This window comes from Chamaea fasciata, unplaced genomic scaffold (genome assembly GCF_029207755.1).
Source record: "Chamaea fasciata isolate MVZ Bird 193981 ecotype frontalis unplaced genomic scaffold, bChaFas1.0.hap1 SCAF_3, whole genome shotgun sequence".
In the NCBI taxonomy this organism is placed as follows: Eukaryota; Metazoa; Chordata; class Aves; order Passeriformes; family Sylviidae; genus Chamaea; species Chamaea fasciata.
In genome coordinates, this window is record NW_027094088.1 from 65,100,605 (window position 1) to 65,117,169 (window position 16,565).

Sequence of the window (16,565 nt, forward strand, 5' to 3'; positions counted from 1 at the left end):
TGAAAGAAAATCATCCTCAAGCTTCCTGTTTCTAAGGGCCAAATACACCAAATTTCCTGTCAGGGATAAATTCTGCTGGGCTCTGACACAGTTTTGCTCAAGGCCAGGTGTCTGACTCCCCAGGAAGGACCACTACCTTCCACTACACCCACATCCACACACACATATGGGGCCAGCACGGACCAGCGCTCCTAGCACCTCTTCTCTGCAGCCCCACAGCCAGACCCCACTAGGAACACAGGCCTTACATCTGTAAAACACATATCCTGATGTGAAGCTAGGGCATCTATAAGGTACCAAACACAAATTGATATCCAGGGGAAGTTTTTCTGAAGTTTTCCTTTTCTGCAAATAATGTCTTTGAGATTTTATTTGTGCATGTCTTCATGCTGAAGTAATTTTCCTGTAGAACTGTGCCTGTTCACTCCTTGGTGGGTTTTGGGGTTTTTTTAATAAGTTAATTGACTGCCAATTAACTGAAGCTATTTAGAAAAACAAGTCAGAACTCTCCTCAAACATTTGTAATGGACTGCAAATATTTGTAGTCTGTCTTAATCTGATCCCTAAGGTAAACTAGAAACATTTGTGGTATATGTTTTAAGATTGCTATAATTCATGTTTGACAGGCAGGTTTTCACTTTCTGGAGAAGCTCAGCATTGAGTTGGTTTGCACTTTGGCTTTTTAAACTGTGGGGGATTTTTTGTAAAAACACCAGAAACAACTTCTGAAGTTCCAGTTCTGGGCCTACTCCTTCATTTATTCAGCTTCCTCCAAATAAATTTTTCATTTTAAATGTTCTGGAATTTAATTATAAAAGATCCATAACTACCCAAAGATAATTTTGAGGATCTTAAATTCTAAAATACAAAAAAAAAAAAATTGTGCACCTGAGTCCTGTGAGATACAGGGAGCAATTGTAGGATTACCCATAAGCCAGAATACATTATGTATATAAACAATCACAGAAGTCTTCTGTAATTCGTGTTACTTGATTATATGCAACCTGTAGTAACTAATTTAGAACCCATATCCCGGTGCTTTCTACAATTTTTAATGTCAAAGCATGGACATATGCAACCTCTTGTTTCACCAGCATTTATACTCAATCTATATGTATGTTTACTTACTTGATTGGAGAGACACACCGTGTATGCTGCAGTAATCAACTTTTCTCAAGTTACAGACTAGAATTGCAAGAAATTCTTTCTCCATCCTCACATGAGCAGACCCTTTAGTCAAGAAAGTAAATCTAAAATGGTTCATACCAATTTTTGTTCTCTTTTTTTTAATCAAAAGTCTCTCTCTTCAACTCTACCAAATGTATAAAGCAGCTTTTTTCAAGCTGAGAAACACAACTGCCTTCTTGAACACAGTAAGTGACCAAGCGAATAATAGGAGTTAATTGTGACGTCCCCATGTGGGTGGGATCTAGCTTATCTTTATAATATCTAAATGTAGTAATTTAAAACTTCAGTAGCTATTTAAAGATTGCTGCTTAAGTGCTTTCTCTTTATATAGACACACATGTATATCCCCATCCATATAAAGTATTTGATGAGATGGATCACAAAGCAGACAAGAATTTTTTGAGAACAGATAGTTATTCACCTTTGCATATGATTGTTTCCCTTGCATCTCAATACTGTGATGCACACTGTGATCAAATGAGGATTATTTCCAGTGACTTCCAAGGGAGTAATAAAGAAATCTCTGTGTTTACACTGAAGTTCACCAAAATGCAGCCATATTTAATATACTGTTTAGATTAACCTACTACTGTTGCTTTTAGCTGGTGAAGTGACAGAATCCCATAACACTAAGAATAGTATATATAAGAGTAATTAGACCAAGTTGCTTAATGGGCATAATCTAAGCATCTGCACTCCCAAATGTTTTGGTTTTAAATTTCCTACTAATTCTAGCCTTATGCTGTAACTGATATGCTCCTACACAGAATAATCAGAGGATATATTTAAAACATGAAAACTATTAGTAAACATCCATTTCAAGCCAAATTAATCTTCCCGACGAAAGATTATACATTTTCCCTTCACATTTCATTTACTGTAGTCACCTGACAATTAACTCATACAAGCTCCTCAGGGCTGTTTAAGATTTACATTCATATGTATCCTATAAATGTGTTACCCATTTTAGCCAATAATGTACAGAAATGAGTCTGGAATATTTTCTTGCTGGCCCATCTGATTGCAACAACCTGTAACCAACCTTCTCACTTTCTAACAATCCATGCTTTCTGTTAGCAAAGCCTTAGAGTTCCATGAAAAACAGCCCCAGCAGCTGAAGAACACTGGTGGAATGTGCTTTCCATAACCAAAAGATAGACAGAGAAACCAGAAACCATATGCCACAGTTGATGATAAATATCTGCCTCTTATGACAAAATAACTTCTCGCTGTATTGCATATGACCTTTAGAGCTGTAGAGAGAATCTCTAAGATGGGTGGCTGGAACAGGCAGACTAAGATGTTGAACACCTGCTGCACAGGGGCATTTTAATCCTACAATACATTCTGAAAGATTTAGGCTAGGTGTTTTGGGATGTGGCTTTGATGAAATGGGTGTCAGGATAGTCTCTGGAGTTTCCAGGCTAACACAATCCCAGAAACCATAATCAAGTTCTTCCCTGTTGGCAACCTAGACAATAATGACAGCAGTGGCTCTACCAACATGCACTCACACCTGTTGTAGAAGCCATGGAACCTGGAAGCACTCATGGGGTTCTGTGACTTCTTCTCCTGACTAACAAAGCTTTTTTGACTCTGCAGAAAAAGTCATCAGAACCCATGGCAGAGAAGTTTGCTTTGAGCCACTCCAGTATCTGGAAAGACCACAGCAGTCTCAGTTGTGAGTTGTAAATGCAATACCGACATGCCATTTCATTAAAGTGAGAACATCTGGAGATGTCCAATACAATTATGTTTTTCTTGGTGATGAAGCACAAGCTTAAGTGGCACAGCTTTAACAGCTGATGTGAGCGATTCTTGCAGCCTGTCAAAATTGTGCATCCAATTCAACAATAGACAATGGGTGGGGAAGGGTAGGGAATGGGTGGGAATTGAACAATAGACAATGGTCTTAAATACCATTGTGAAACAAGTAATATATAAAAGGTATTTTTAAGAAGTTACTCTTTGTGCAACCCCCAAATGCTCTTCTCCCAGAAGGAGTCCATATCCCCAGAAAGGAACCTCATCTGCTGGGTGATGTCAGAAGAGGCTGTCCCATTGATTCCCAGCAGCAATCACATAAGCAAGGAAGTGCTATCCACCCAGAATAAACCACCAAAACAAAGAAAAGCAAGCAGGAAAATGAAGGAGCTGGCAGACCCACAACAGGTTTGTCAGGAAAGAGATGTGTGACAGTAGCTGTAGAGGAACAATTCCTATTCCTAAATCACAGTGGAAAAATTCATTTTTATGAACCCAGGAAGAGGAAACCCAATACAAAGAAAAAAAACTTGAGGAAACCTGTAACAAATTTTGAGTGCACATGAGCTCATGATTCAAATAACCGAAACTCATTAAGAAAAAAAGGCAGTTCAGGAAACACAAACACAGCTCGAATGAAAAAAAACAGGTTGCATCATCCATTACCCTAAAAAAATAAACATAAGGGCTGTCAGCATGTCTAAGAAATCAGCAGTTTCCCTTCATTAACTCTAATTGCTGTGCATTAGTGATTCCAGGTGATGCACAGATGATGGAGCCTTCAGTCAGGCTGAAGCAGAAGTGGATTCCAGGCACCTACCTAAACTCCCCTTAGATCATTGACAACATCAGCCTTACCCTGTACAAGCCAGACACCAGGTCAAACCACACTGGTGGCAAATAAATAGAATTTCTGTGTGTTCTTTGAATTTCAAGATGCAAACATCCTTCACCAATGCCTGGCCAATGGAGCAACTGGAGATGTTTACATAGCTGCTGGTTGACAGTTCACAAACTGATCAGGTGAGTAGATGAGACAGCACTTCCTTCTGAGTTTGCAAGTATGGGTTGGGTTTGTGGGTTTTCACACTCACATACAGACAATAAATTTACCTCTGAAATAGTATTAATGAACTTAGGTTAAAATATTTCTCAGGAAGCAACCCACACTAATGAACAATGTACAGCAAAGAACTGCTTGTCTTAAATTTTGATTCTGCTCCTTGGTGCATTTGGAGAGTATTAGTACAGAAAATTATTCCAGCACATGATTAAATCCCTCTGAAGTGAAAAGAATGTAAGTGTAAGCTTAAAGTTAAGTGGATACTTATGTAGCCTTCCTAGACAAGGGAGTGCAACTGGGGCCACTATCTTTACCAGTTTATTATGATCTTATATTCCTCCAGTATTATGACATTTCTTAAAGGGTGATAAGCATCTATATCACATGCACTCATTGTCTGGAGTCAAGCATAACTCATGAAAGCAATCTCGTTTCACAATAAATTTTACTTGCAAGTCCTTCTCTAAATTAATCAACATTAAAGTGTCAGTGCAGGTTGGTTGCACACAGAGCCCATTTTGGCTCATACCCCCAAAATTATCACGGCTTTATAGAGAGGATTCTAAGACCTAACTGTCATCCCCTCTGAACTGGGAAATTCTGCTGTGAAAAGACCCATGGATACCCCACTCCCAAAAGAAATGTCAACTGGATCCACACTGCAACAGCTTGTGTAGTACCAGTGCTTCTTCCCAGAGACTGCAAACATTTTTGTGTAACCTACCCTTTTTTCACACTACTTCTTTGATCACTGCTACCTCACCAATGGCACATATCTCTTCTGGCCTCTGTTTTAGAAAGCTGATTTTAATTCTCTTTCACCCCAACCTCTTAACATCTCAGAATCAATGATCTTGCTTAGAACAACAGTATCCTGCAAGACCTGCATTCGTGCATATACGTACACACACATATATAACCAAATTAAATTTTAAAAAACTCTATCATGCAAGAACCGAAAGATGCCAATGAAATGGATCAGTGCTATTCTTGTATCTGCCTTTTGCACAGCAAGATGGTTAATTTCTATTTGTGGAATCAAAGCAACTGGCTGCTTAACAAAGAAACTCAGTATATTAAGGGAAGAGGAAACCATACAAGTAAGTCCTTGAACTTGGCTAGCTGCTGTAAGCAGCCAAGAGGAATGATGGGATGTTTCTAGGTCTACCCAGTGGTCACCAAGATTTGTACCACTGTCACTCAGATTAGAGGCAGCAGGATTCCCAAGCATGGTGTGGCTTTCAGTCCAGCAGGAACAGGGATGATTTCCCAGGAGGGCATACTGACCACTGGTGGGTTCACAAGAAAAGACACCTTTCTTGAGCATCTGACCTAATCTTTACTTCTTTGGCTGATGCTATTTAAAGACCAAAGAAAAAAAAGGAAAGATGAGAAAAGAATATGCCCTGCCACCATTTGTCTTACTCAGGAACCACTATCAGGCTTAATTAACAAGCAGCATCAGCTCCAATCATTAACTTCCGTATTTTCCAGAAAGAGCTTTTAGCTGCTCATAAAATGGAGGCAGAGTACAAGTTACTTGTAAAGAATCCTTCCCTTAGGCACCCCCTTCTCACCTCCAAGCAGGTCTTGGACCAGACCCAAGAGCAGGACTAGTTTGGGGCTGCTCTATTATGCCGCAGTCATGCATGAATAGGGGCCAGATACAAAGGCAGCATTGTATCAGCTTTGTTGGGGAGGTTGTAGCCTCGCTTTCCTCCTCCAAGCCATCCTCCCGAGGCAGGCAGCTCGCGTAGGAACACCGTGTTACGGATGGAGTATTTTTAAAGTTCCAAAAATAATTCCTGTGAAGAGTGAGAAATTATGTTTGAATCCCGACAGAGCAAGAGACAGGCTGAAGCTGGATGGAGGACATGTCGATCAGAGACAGAGCAGTCACGACAATGCTACTGAATATCAGAGGACCCAGACAAAGTATCTGCAAGTCTGGGGGAGAAGGAGGCTTTTTTTCTCTTTCTTTCCCACACAAGGCTAAAAGAGAGAAAAAAAAATAGCAGAGGAGTCATGATAATCACAGATTTCTGAGTTATGTCTGCACTGAAAGCACACTGAACAAGTGCTAACTTTTTTGATGAAGTCTTCAAAGCCTGTTTATAAAGAGGTTTGTGGACAAAGAACACTGCTATTAAATAAAAGGCAATCAAGCCTATCAGAGAGGCACACCCAAGGCATTTCATATAAACATCCCAAAAGGCATCTACTCAAAACTTAAAAGATATTACTTTGGAAAATTTTTGAAGGCTGTGACTCACACTTGAGCAGATAAATAGGAGAGCTGCAGACCATGCTCTAAAGAGCTGCCAGGCTTAGATCTCCATTGCTGTCTCAAAAGTTGGTTGCAGGTTTGGTAATGTTGACAGCAATTTTCCTCGAACTGCACATTCTGGAGTTCATCCTCCCATTATATTTTCATTGCAGTGAAATTGAATTAAAACTGATCAAACAATAGCCGAGGATTACAGAATATTTTAAGAGGATGTTCTTTCACTTTGAGCTAAAATGAAACATTGCCAAAGGCTGGCAGAAAAACAGCAAAGAAGGAACATGATTAAAAAGGAAAGCACTATTACAAAGACAAATGGCACATTCTACACGTCGGCTATTTAAGATACTTACAGACCGTATAAAAATAATGCACTGAGCTACTGAAATGGTGGTTTTGGGCAGGCATATGAGATTACAAAAAGGCACTGGGGCTGTTAAAGTGGGAAAACCCTTCTCCTCTAGGCAAGAAAAATTAGAGAAAGGCTTTGTACCACGCACTGCTGCCAATCCATCAGGGCAGAGAAAGAAACCATCCCAAACAGCAGCTCTCACTGAGGTGTCAGGGGCAACACGTCTTCACGCTTCACTCCCCCTCTTAATTCTCGCTGGCGTGACCCATATGCTGAGTCCCCATCTGTGCTACACATGAAACATCCCATTTCCCCTGTACTGGGTGGGAAGTGAAAAAAAAAGCAAGAGCTGGTCCAAAGGGCTAGAAACCTCTCTCAATGGCAAAAAGTAACAAGCAGAAGCAGCTTGTTTTATTTCCCTGCTTTTACGAAGGGCTGTGAAAATTTAAAAAATATATTAAAAAGAATATGGGGTTTTCCATTAACCCTAAAAAAAAAAGTTCATTAACACCTTGACTAACAGCTCTGCTCATGTTATTTTTTGGGGGGTGACAAATCCTAATAGCATTACAGTATGATTTAACCTTGGGGTTTTTTCTGTTCGTTGGTACATTTAAACATGAAAATCAGGGTGCCATTTGGATCAGGCAGTAGGCCTGGCAGGAAATCATGGAACTAGACTTTCAGGAGAAAATTTTGCTGAGTGCACCCCAAGTGCTTCTAATGGGATATGCAGGTGGTAGCACTAACCTGCCCCTGAGGGGGATGCCCAGGCAGCCAGTGACACCTCAGAAACCACCTGGGATGGATGGCAGAGAGCAGAGCTGGAAACCATTGCGCCACCATCCAGCACGGCTGTACCGTAGCCAACATCTCATCACTTATTAAGATAAAGAAAACCTATTTAGCTGACATTTGCTTTGTGTGCCATTAAGCCAGACTCTGCCTTTGCCCACACTTGCCCAGTTGGCACGTATGTTAATGCACAAAAGAGTACAGCCAGGCACCCACACTCCAGCAGCCTTTCCTTTCAAAAAGGAGCTAGGCCTGGCACTGCCACTCCAGGTCCTGCTTTATTCTGACTGTAAATGGCTTTTGCAGTGTGCCCAACTGGCACGTCTTTTAAAGTTGCGACGGGGTGGGATGGGGGTGTTGGCTTTCCTAACTGAATTCATCGGTTCTGAAGAAGCCAAATTTGTAATTCAGAGAGCCAGACTTGTGTTAAACTGCAGCCTGGACAAGGGAAGTGGGAGGAAAGCAGCCTTTCCCACACCTTCTCCCAGCACCATTTGATGCCAGGCAGAGGCATGAGGCCAGCCAGGGTGAAGGCTGCTCCTGCCAACCCAGGTGGCAGCTCAGCACAACCCAGGACGACACTTTCTGTCATACACAGAGCTGTCCTGGAGGAACCAGGCTGCTGTCACCTACTTGCTCAGCACCAGACCCATAATAGCTGTCTAATAACAACCTTTGTTGCTCATTACTGCTTTAAACCAGGAATTCAGAGGAGGAGGACAAGACTGGATTACTACCTCACTGAACTAGACTGCCTTCAACTAATATTGTTAAAGCCTTATGTGAAATAATACAGGATGAATTGCGAACCTCATTATTGGTTTCTGGGTAGACAGCTTTAAATGCTAATCATAGCAAATTAAATTACTTAACTTCATTTGCCTCTGCCAATGGGCCATGTGATAGGGTAACTTTGGAAGACAGTGCTCTTGGAGGCTGTGGCTCTCATACTTTACACCAGGGCAATGTTAATCACCAGAAAATGTAATTACCTCATTGTTGCTATACTCATCTGCAAGAAATAAAATGAGCTCCAGCTACAGGAAGACATGAAATATGCAACTTCTTGAATATTCATCTCATCTATTTAATCTCCTCTCAAACACTGAAATCTTGGTTAGTAGGTAAAGCTCACTGCAGAAAAGGAACATGTTTATAACCAAACTAATATTTAATATATTTATTAAGAAATCTACCATGCATCTCCACATCACAGAGAAGTATCCAGGTGAACATTTGTTGTTGCCATCTCAAAATTTCAAAAGGTCCTGACCAAGAACAAACACCAGTATGGAACTCCCCTCCACAGTATGACTTCTCACACTCCACATTTTGCACAAAATATCTTTCACATCTCCATTCTACATCTGGACAAGCTGAGGCAGAGACATGAAATCCTTTCTCTGTAGCTTTTGATAGAAAGGCTATGAGACTCTGGGCTGAGGTCTCTCATGAGATCTTAGGCCCTGTTTGCTTGCACCTTTCTTCCAAGTAATACTGCTTGCTTTCTGCTGATCGACACCATGTTCAAAGCCCTGAAGACAACTGTCACTGGCCAACTGTGCCTTCAGTTGCTTTTATCTCTTCTACACTTGTGGGGCTGTCATTTGAACTACAACAGTGCAGTTGAAGCACCGCCAACACCATTCTGCATCAATATTGGTATAAAAATGTTCCTGAAAGAAGACTGTTGAAGTCAGAAATAGGAGTCACGGACAGATCATTGGCGAAAAAGTGTAATTTGAAAATACCATGTGACTGGCCACTGAAATTCGTCATTCAATTTTCATCTCTGGCAACTGCCTGCTCAGGAAAACTCCTTTCCATTGCTGTCTGGCACATTGACTGTACCAGTTACAACAGCACAACTTATTATTCATGTAGCAGGGGGGTTCAGTCCATCCATCTTTGTCAGGGCCATCAGCAGCTCCCCAAGAGTGCCTGCTTTCTCTCTTTTTGTTTGGTTGGTTGGTTTAGGTTTTTCTTTAACTTGAGCATTTGTTCACACTGCTCCCTTTTCCCAAATTGTTGCCCTGATTTTCAGCCTTCTGATGTGTTTTCATTCTTGGACTGGAGCTTTCTCACTTGTAACATAAATAAACACTGATATTTTGTAAATACGCATTCCTTCCAGGAGGAAAAACAAATTGATAGACTTCCAAGTTGACCACTGGGGTCAGAGAGATGTTCCTCTCGTCCCCCAATCCCTGAACAATTTCCAAACCCTATATAAACCCCAAATCCTAGTAAACTTTCTCTTTCTCTCCTCACTTCTCAACTTGACGGGTGAGTGTCTTTCTTTCGTGTCCTGCTTGCAACACCAAATGTGACATTTTTCACATAGTGGTTTTTCATTCAGCTATCTTCTCATCTTCTCCTACACACTTCTGAGCGTGACTCCAGCTGGGCTTGATCATTCATTCTGTCTGTGTCCATCACAATCACTCTCACCTTCACTGTAATCTCATAGACCCTCTACAGCCTTGCCTCTGTTAAACAACTGCCCACAATGTGAAACACTGTAGCCTCGAGCACTACAGACAAGATTAGCACCTGTCCCTTCCCACAACAGCAGCAAGATTTGTGATGCTCTGACACCATCGGTTTAAGAATGTGATACAGAGCCCTCCTGCTCCTTTCTCCTAACCCATCCAAATCCAGTATCTCATAACAACTCCACATTACATGGCACCCAGGAAAGGAAGTGCTTACATCCAGATAATTCAAGATGGAGAAAACTTGTGCTGAAAACAATATTCAGTGAATCCAGAGGAAGCAACACCCTCCGTTGGCACAGCCTGGGACTCTCACCAGTTACTGCACAGCAGTGGGGTTCTGCCATAGCCTGCAAGTAATGGCCTGGCAGTGACATTTCTGATATACATGAAAACATTGTCCTCTGAAAATGAATATATATATAGGTACACATGTATGTATGTATGTATGTATGTATGTATGTATGATACTTAGCTTTCCCTTTCAGCCCTCTTTAGGAGGGCATGAAATTTTCACAATACCTTTACTTTTTGTGTGGAGAGAAACAGGAAAAATGTTGAAGAGTTGTTACTTTGTGGTATATTACTAGCTAAGAAGATAGTGAAAGAACCTCTTTCTGATAATATGTCACCACTTTTAATCAAGGGCAAACTGACTAAAACATTCAGCCTGGATTAAAAAAAAAAATACACTTTTGCCTTAAATATGCAATCAATCAAAGCAACACAATTACCTGGCCTGAATTAAAACACTTGGTGATTTGTATCTCAAACGCAGACAACTCCAGAAATGCAATTATCCTGTTAATATTCAGAACTAAAGCAAAATGCTTCTGAACACTTAATAAATCTTCAGATGGAAAATTTAACATTCAGTAACATGTTATATTGGTTTTGCTCCCAGATGTGTAAGTACCAATTTGTCACTTCAAAAAGAAAGGCAAGACTAACAACATTTCTTAATTGAGCCGACAACTTTGCCAAAACACTCCACACCACTTCTTGATATAGGGTAAGGGCAGAGAGGAGGAACCTTCTTCAAGCAGAAACAGTTGTGCCAGGACAACTTTGAATGGACAGCCTGCACTGTAAAGGCCCTGGATAAATCCCAAGGTCATCAAAATCTGCTGAGGACAGAACAAAGACCTGAAAATCTGGTGCTCTTCTGTTTACATACAAGGATATTGGCAAAGCAGAGTAAGGCACCTTGGCTTGGCACCTTGTTTTCTAGTGATATTATCAAGCTGCAGAAGAGAGTTTCACGCCTTAAGGTAATAATGGGATATATGCTAATTTTTTAAAAATGTGGTACATAGCTTTTATCCTCCATTATTTCTTCTTGTTAGGAATTATAAAATACAATAGTAACTGTTAGAAATAATTGCAATTATGGTAAAAAGACATATTCTTGCTTTCACCATTGAATTAACCAAATGCTGTCTCTCTGTCAACTAGAAATGAAAACATGATCATGCAGAGTATTAATCAGCATTAATAGAGAGATTAACTGTACTTAAATTACTAAGTTCAGTATAAATGTTAACTTCAGTTACATGCCATGGACCATACATCACTGCCACAGGAAAACAGCCAGTTTGCAAGTTGCAGAATAGAAGATAATGAACCAAATATTATTGTGATTGAATACAGCCCTCAGCCAGAACTCAGCAATTTTAGATCAGCAATGGGGTTTTAACTGAGAGCATTTGAGCAAGTACTTTTTCAAATTTCATAGAGTGATTTGGGTTGAAAAAGCCTTTAGAAATCATCTAGCTCCAATCCCCCTACCATGGGCACCTGGCACTATACCAGCTTGCCCAAGCCCCACCAAACCTGGGTTTGAACACTTCCAGGGATGGGGCATCCACAGCTGCATTGGGCAACCTGTTTAATTTCTAAAATAAAATAGCAACAGTTTATTGTAGCAGAAATCACAAAATGTCTATGATTCTAGAGCAAGACTGTACTCCTGAAGGAATAACAAACCCTAACGACAAAACCTCGAAGTAAATTTGTCAATTTTAAAATGTTCTTTAGAGTGAAATCTTAGCAGGAAGGGCTTTGTTCACTGGGGAGTACTCATACATCATCATGCTGCCTCTAATGAGTGCATACAAATTCTCAAGTGGTGGCAGGCAGGCAAACCAAAAGGGAAAGTAGAGAACAACACACCTGTACATCACATTTGTACCAAACCATCTCTGAGTGAAAGCCAAAACCTCATTTCAGCAGCTGCCAGTTCTAGCGAGTGAGAAAGGGGTAAGAGTCTTCACTGCAGATGAAAATGAATCAACTCCATTAGTCCCAGGGAGCTGGGGGCAGATATCTGCTTCATCCTGAAGGGATCAAACAAGACACTAGGCTACTTTCTCACAGCAGCAATGCTGTGACATAATTTACATCATGACGCTGCAGCTGAGAGGAAAAACTGTCTCAGGACAGTTTCTTCCTCAGGATATAAGTCAAACCTAGGAAGTGGTAAAGAGATTTACAAAATGTAAAGCATTTGACAAATACCCAAGTTGACAGTAAGCATGCAGGGAAGGGGAATCCCAGACTATCTGAATATTTTTTTCTCTGAGTGTACAAAATTTTTAAGTATCTGACAATATGATTATTGTCACAACATATCTTCCTTTAGAAGGATAAGAGGTCATGCACTATGCACCACAAAGTTTCATTGGACCATCTTAGGGTTTTTTTACACACTAAAATATGACTTTGGATTAGAATTTAGCTTTGTAATTCATAATTTAGCTGAGCTGTAGAAAGAACATGATCTTCCAGGGCTTAGATAGCAGCTTTAGAGCTGTAGCAAAGTCTTTTCGCACTAAGAGTTTTTGGTGTGTTGAAGTAACATTTATCATGTAAAGAGCTGAACTGATAACCTTTGCAAAGGTATAGTCTATTTAATAAAATATGCTCTAATCCAGTGCTTTTGCACACATATACTTACATAAAGTAATAATCCTCTCCAAATCTAATCCAGAATTATAATAATGTAATCTTTTAATTAATGGATCTGGGATAAAATAAATGTTTGGCAGGTAGAAATGCAGAAATAGTAGCTACCCAAGTCACTCAAGTGCTAAATAAATTTAAAAGAACACCTTAAAAAATAGGAGATAAAAAGAGCGAAGTCAGAACCAGGGCTAAACATGGGAGCACAAGGTGATGGTGTTTTTGTGAGAGGCAATGCTGTGTATCCTTGTACTACATATCTTACAATCACAGAATGGTTTGGATGGAAGGGACCTTAAAGATGATCTATTCCTAAACCTGTGTCATGGGCAGGGACACTTTTCACTAGACAAGGCTGCTCAAAGCCCCGTCCAACTTGGTGTTGAACACTCCCAGGGATGGGGCACCCACAGCTCCTCTGGGCAGCCTGTTCCAGTGCCTCACCACCCTCACAGTCAAGAATTCCTTTTTAATATCTAATCTAAATCTACCTTCTTTCAGTTCAAAGCTGCTTGTCACAAGTCCACGTCCAGCTCTCTTGCAGCCCCCTTTAGGTACTGGAAGGTGCTACGAGGTCCCACCAGAGCCTTCTCTTCTCCAGGCTAAACAGCCCCAACTCTCTCAGCCTGTCTCCACAGGAGAGGTGTTCCAGCCTTGTGATCATCATGGCTCTTCTCTGGACTCACTCCAACAGGTCCACATCCTTCTTTATGTTGGGGGCCCCAGAGCTGGTTGCAGTACTCCAGGTGGGTTCTCACAAGAGCAGAAGAGAGGGGCAGAATCACCTCCCTCGACCTACTGGCCATTTTTCCCTTGATACATTCCCTCGACCCCTTCTCCAAAGATTCACTCAGAAAGTGCAGAAAAGCCTGTCTAATAAAAAGCCAGTAAAGAGGCTGCAGAACTTGGAAAACACCTCATTGTGTAAGTGTAAATTGGTTTAGTGTAAAAAAAAACCTGATTATACTCTATAAATGCTCTTATAAAAAGAGACTATTCCCTGGCAAAGTATTCTTTAAGTAAGTTGAGAAAATGCAGAGAAAAGCCAGATAAATTGATCCTAGCTCCTGAGGCAAACAGCTGAGGAGGATGCCACATTTTCCGTCTGCACTCTCTTCAAGGCAAAGCTGGGCACCCTTCCGGAAGGCATGCCTGACTCCAAATCAAATTTGTGCTATCACAAAGAGAAAACTCAGCAAAATTGTCTGTCATGAGTTTTCATCTCACGCTCCTCAGCATGACTTTCTGATTTGAGCCCCTCGCCATCCGAACAGACGCCACAGGACTGTCTCCCTGAACACTGGCAGCAGAGACTCCTCCTTGGCTCTCACACTTCTCATCAGCAAAAGCACAGAGCAGCCAAGATAGAGTTAAATTAATTAATCAGACTAAGAGGAAACAGCAGCTTTGTAACTTTTTGAAGGCTTTTAAAATGAAAATTTCATATTTTAGTGACTATGGTACATCACCTTTTAGAGTGAAAAGAGAAAAGTTCACAACACAAATTCCTTATAACAACTGACCAAGAACTTCTAAATCCCACTCTTGGAAAAAATTCACAGATTCAAAATTTATCTCAAATACATGCATCCTTCACATTTTCTGTACGTTTTTATTATATCATGGGTATAGATTACCAAAGCTAGTCACAGTATGGAAAACATTTTCATTGAATGTTTTAAAAGCATTAAAGCAAATTTCACTTGAAACACCGGAATACTTTTATTCAAAATTGTTCAGAATTCTTCTTTACAGTCTTCCTCTTACAATTATTTGACCTTTTTTTTTTTTAAACTACAACCATTATTAATAATTGCAATAATTTCTATGGTTGAAAAAGAAGCTGTAAGTTTTAGATTTCAGGCAAGGCAGTTGTTCTGCATCAAAGATATTACAGTCTTATACTGCTGGTCTAATTGCCTTCACTCTTTTCTGTTCTGCTCTCTGCTATAATAGCTCTATGCTTCATTGACCTTCCCTTATTTTCATAAACTGTACCAGCCATTTACCTTTATTTGCACATCTATTGCTACATTAAAACAATTCAAGAAGATTAACTATCAAAGCACAGGCTGCCTTTGCAGAAGTCATGCTATTTTGACCCCATCTTATCATGATTTTCCAGCTGCTTGATAACAGTATTTTCTTCTTCTTTTTCAGTTTAATCAGTTTGCCAGATATTGAGACAGGGCACACTGGTTTATAATACCCTGTATCACCTTCAGTGCCTATAAAAAATACAAACACCAGTGTGCTCCTTCCCAGCACTCCAATACACATTGTTTTAATTAGAAATAACACAATTTCATTAGTCAGCAGGAATGTTCCCCAAAGTGTATTTTACCAAATTCAGTGCAGAGGCCAGGCTGCTGCTGCTCTGTGTATCTGTAGCAAACAGCACATCAATAGTTACAGCTACAGCGCAGAAAGACAGCACGAAGGAAACAAGGCTAGTCCTGGCAGAGCACCCAAAATAGGAGCTAGAGCACTGGAAACAGAGCTTGGGCAGGCACCTGCCTGTGGTTGACTGCACTGTGCTGTGCACAAGCCCTCGGGGGACAGCTGGGGTGATGCTGCTCTGTGTGGTCCAGAGAGTTAAAGGAGTTGTTGCTGTCATGTTTCATAATGTACTTTTCTTTAGAACTGAGCAAGGAGTATGAGCCACACATAACTATGCAGGAGTCATTGGACAGTGGTGCTGCCACACAGTTCATGGAAACTTTAGAGTCTCATCGAAACGTTGGCAGAAAAATCCTATACTGCTTGCTGTGTTTAGAAGCTTCTAAAAACAAGCTGTGGGTATTGATGAGTTGGGGATCTACAAAAAGAAGAGCTGCCTGTCAGTCACAACTGAGCCCACCAGACAGCACACCACAGCATCTGTGCAGCCCTACCTGCAAAAGGCAACGTGGTAAACCTGTCTGAGCAATTAATACTTGCTAAGTTTGGAAGAGCCTGTCAAGAAAGTTAAAGGCATCTGCAAAAACAAATAAAGCTCCTATTCTTTTCAACATAAAAAAAATATACAGGTAAAGCATGGCAGGTTAAACTAAACATTTATCCAAAGCCATTTTCTTTTCTAGTCTGGTGAGAAAACAAAATATAATTCTGTAGCTCACCTGAAATATTTTCGTTTCCAGTTAAGTAAGCTAACTCACAAAAAAAAATTATTCATAGAGTATTATTTTTAAAAAATTGTGTGTGTACAACATCGCCGTGTTACAAGTCTCTAGACCAGACCCTAGAATTACAAGACATTTTAATAACTTTAAAATACATTTTTTCTAAATCTGTTCTAATATATAGCTGAATGGCTTATACCCAGCTTTAGCTTCCACACTGACAGAGTGTGCTGGTTTAGCACAGAAGTGATCTCTTCCAAGGAAGTTAGAGCAAAATGTTGACAGCTTGACTGACCTATTAAATATGGGATATGCCTCTGGGATACAGAGATAAAAATCAGAGGAATTCCAGGAAAACTCCTTTTCCTCCCGGCCTCAGGACAGGTAACAGGGCCAGCCCCACTCTGCCGCACGCCCCTGGGCCACTGCAGCCATCTGGGCCGGACTGGGCCCGCTGACTCCCGGGCAGAGGGAGGGGAGGAGAGCATGCCCTGCCCCGGCCGAGACTGAGCGCTTCCATTGCGGCCTGGGCCGAGCCCCC

The 16,565-nt window shown here is 40.8% G+C and overlaps 1 protein-coding gene across 2 annotated transcripts in view; it reads right to left on the bottom strand.

The window, feature by feature from the left end:
• Positions 1 to 16,565, bottom strand: part of SLC35F1 (solute carrier family 35 member F1) — a 232,914-nt gene that overhangs the window by 147,470 nt on the left and 68,879 nt on the right. The window lies entirely within an intron of this gene.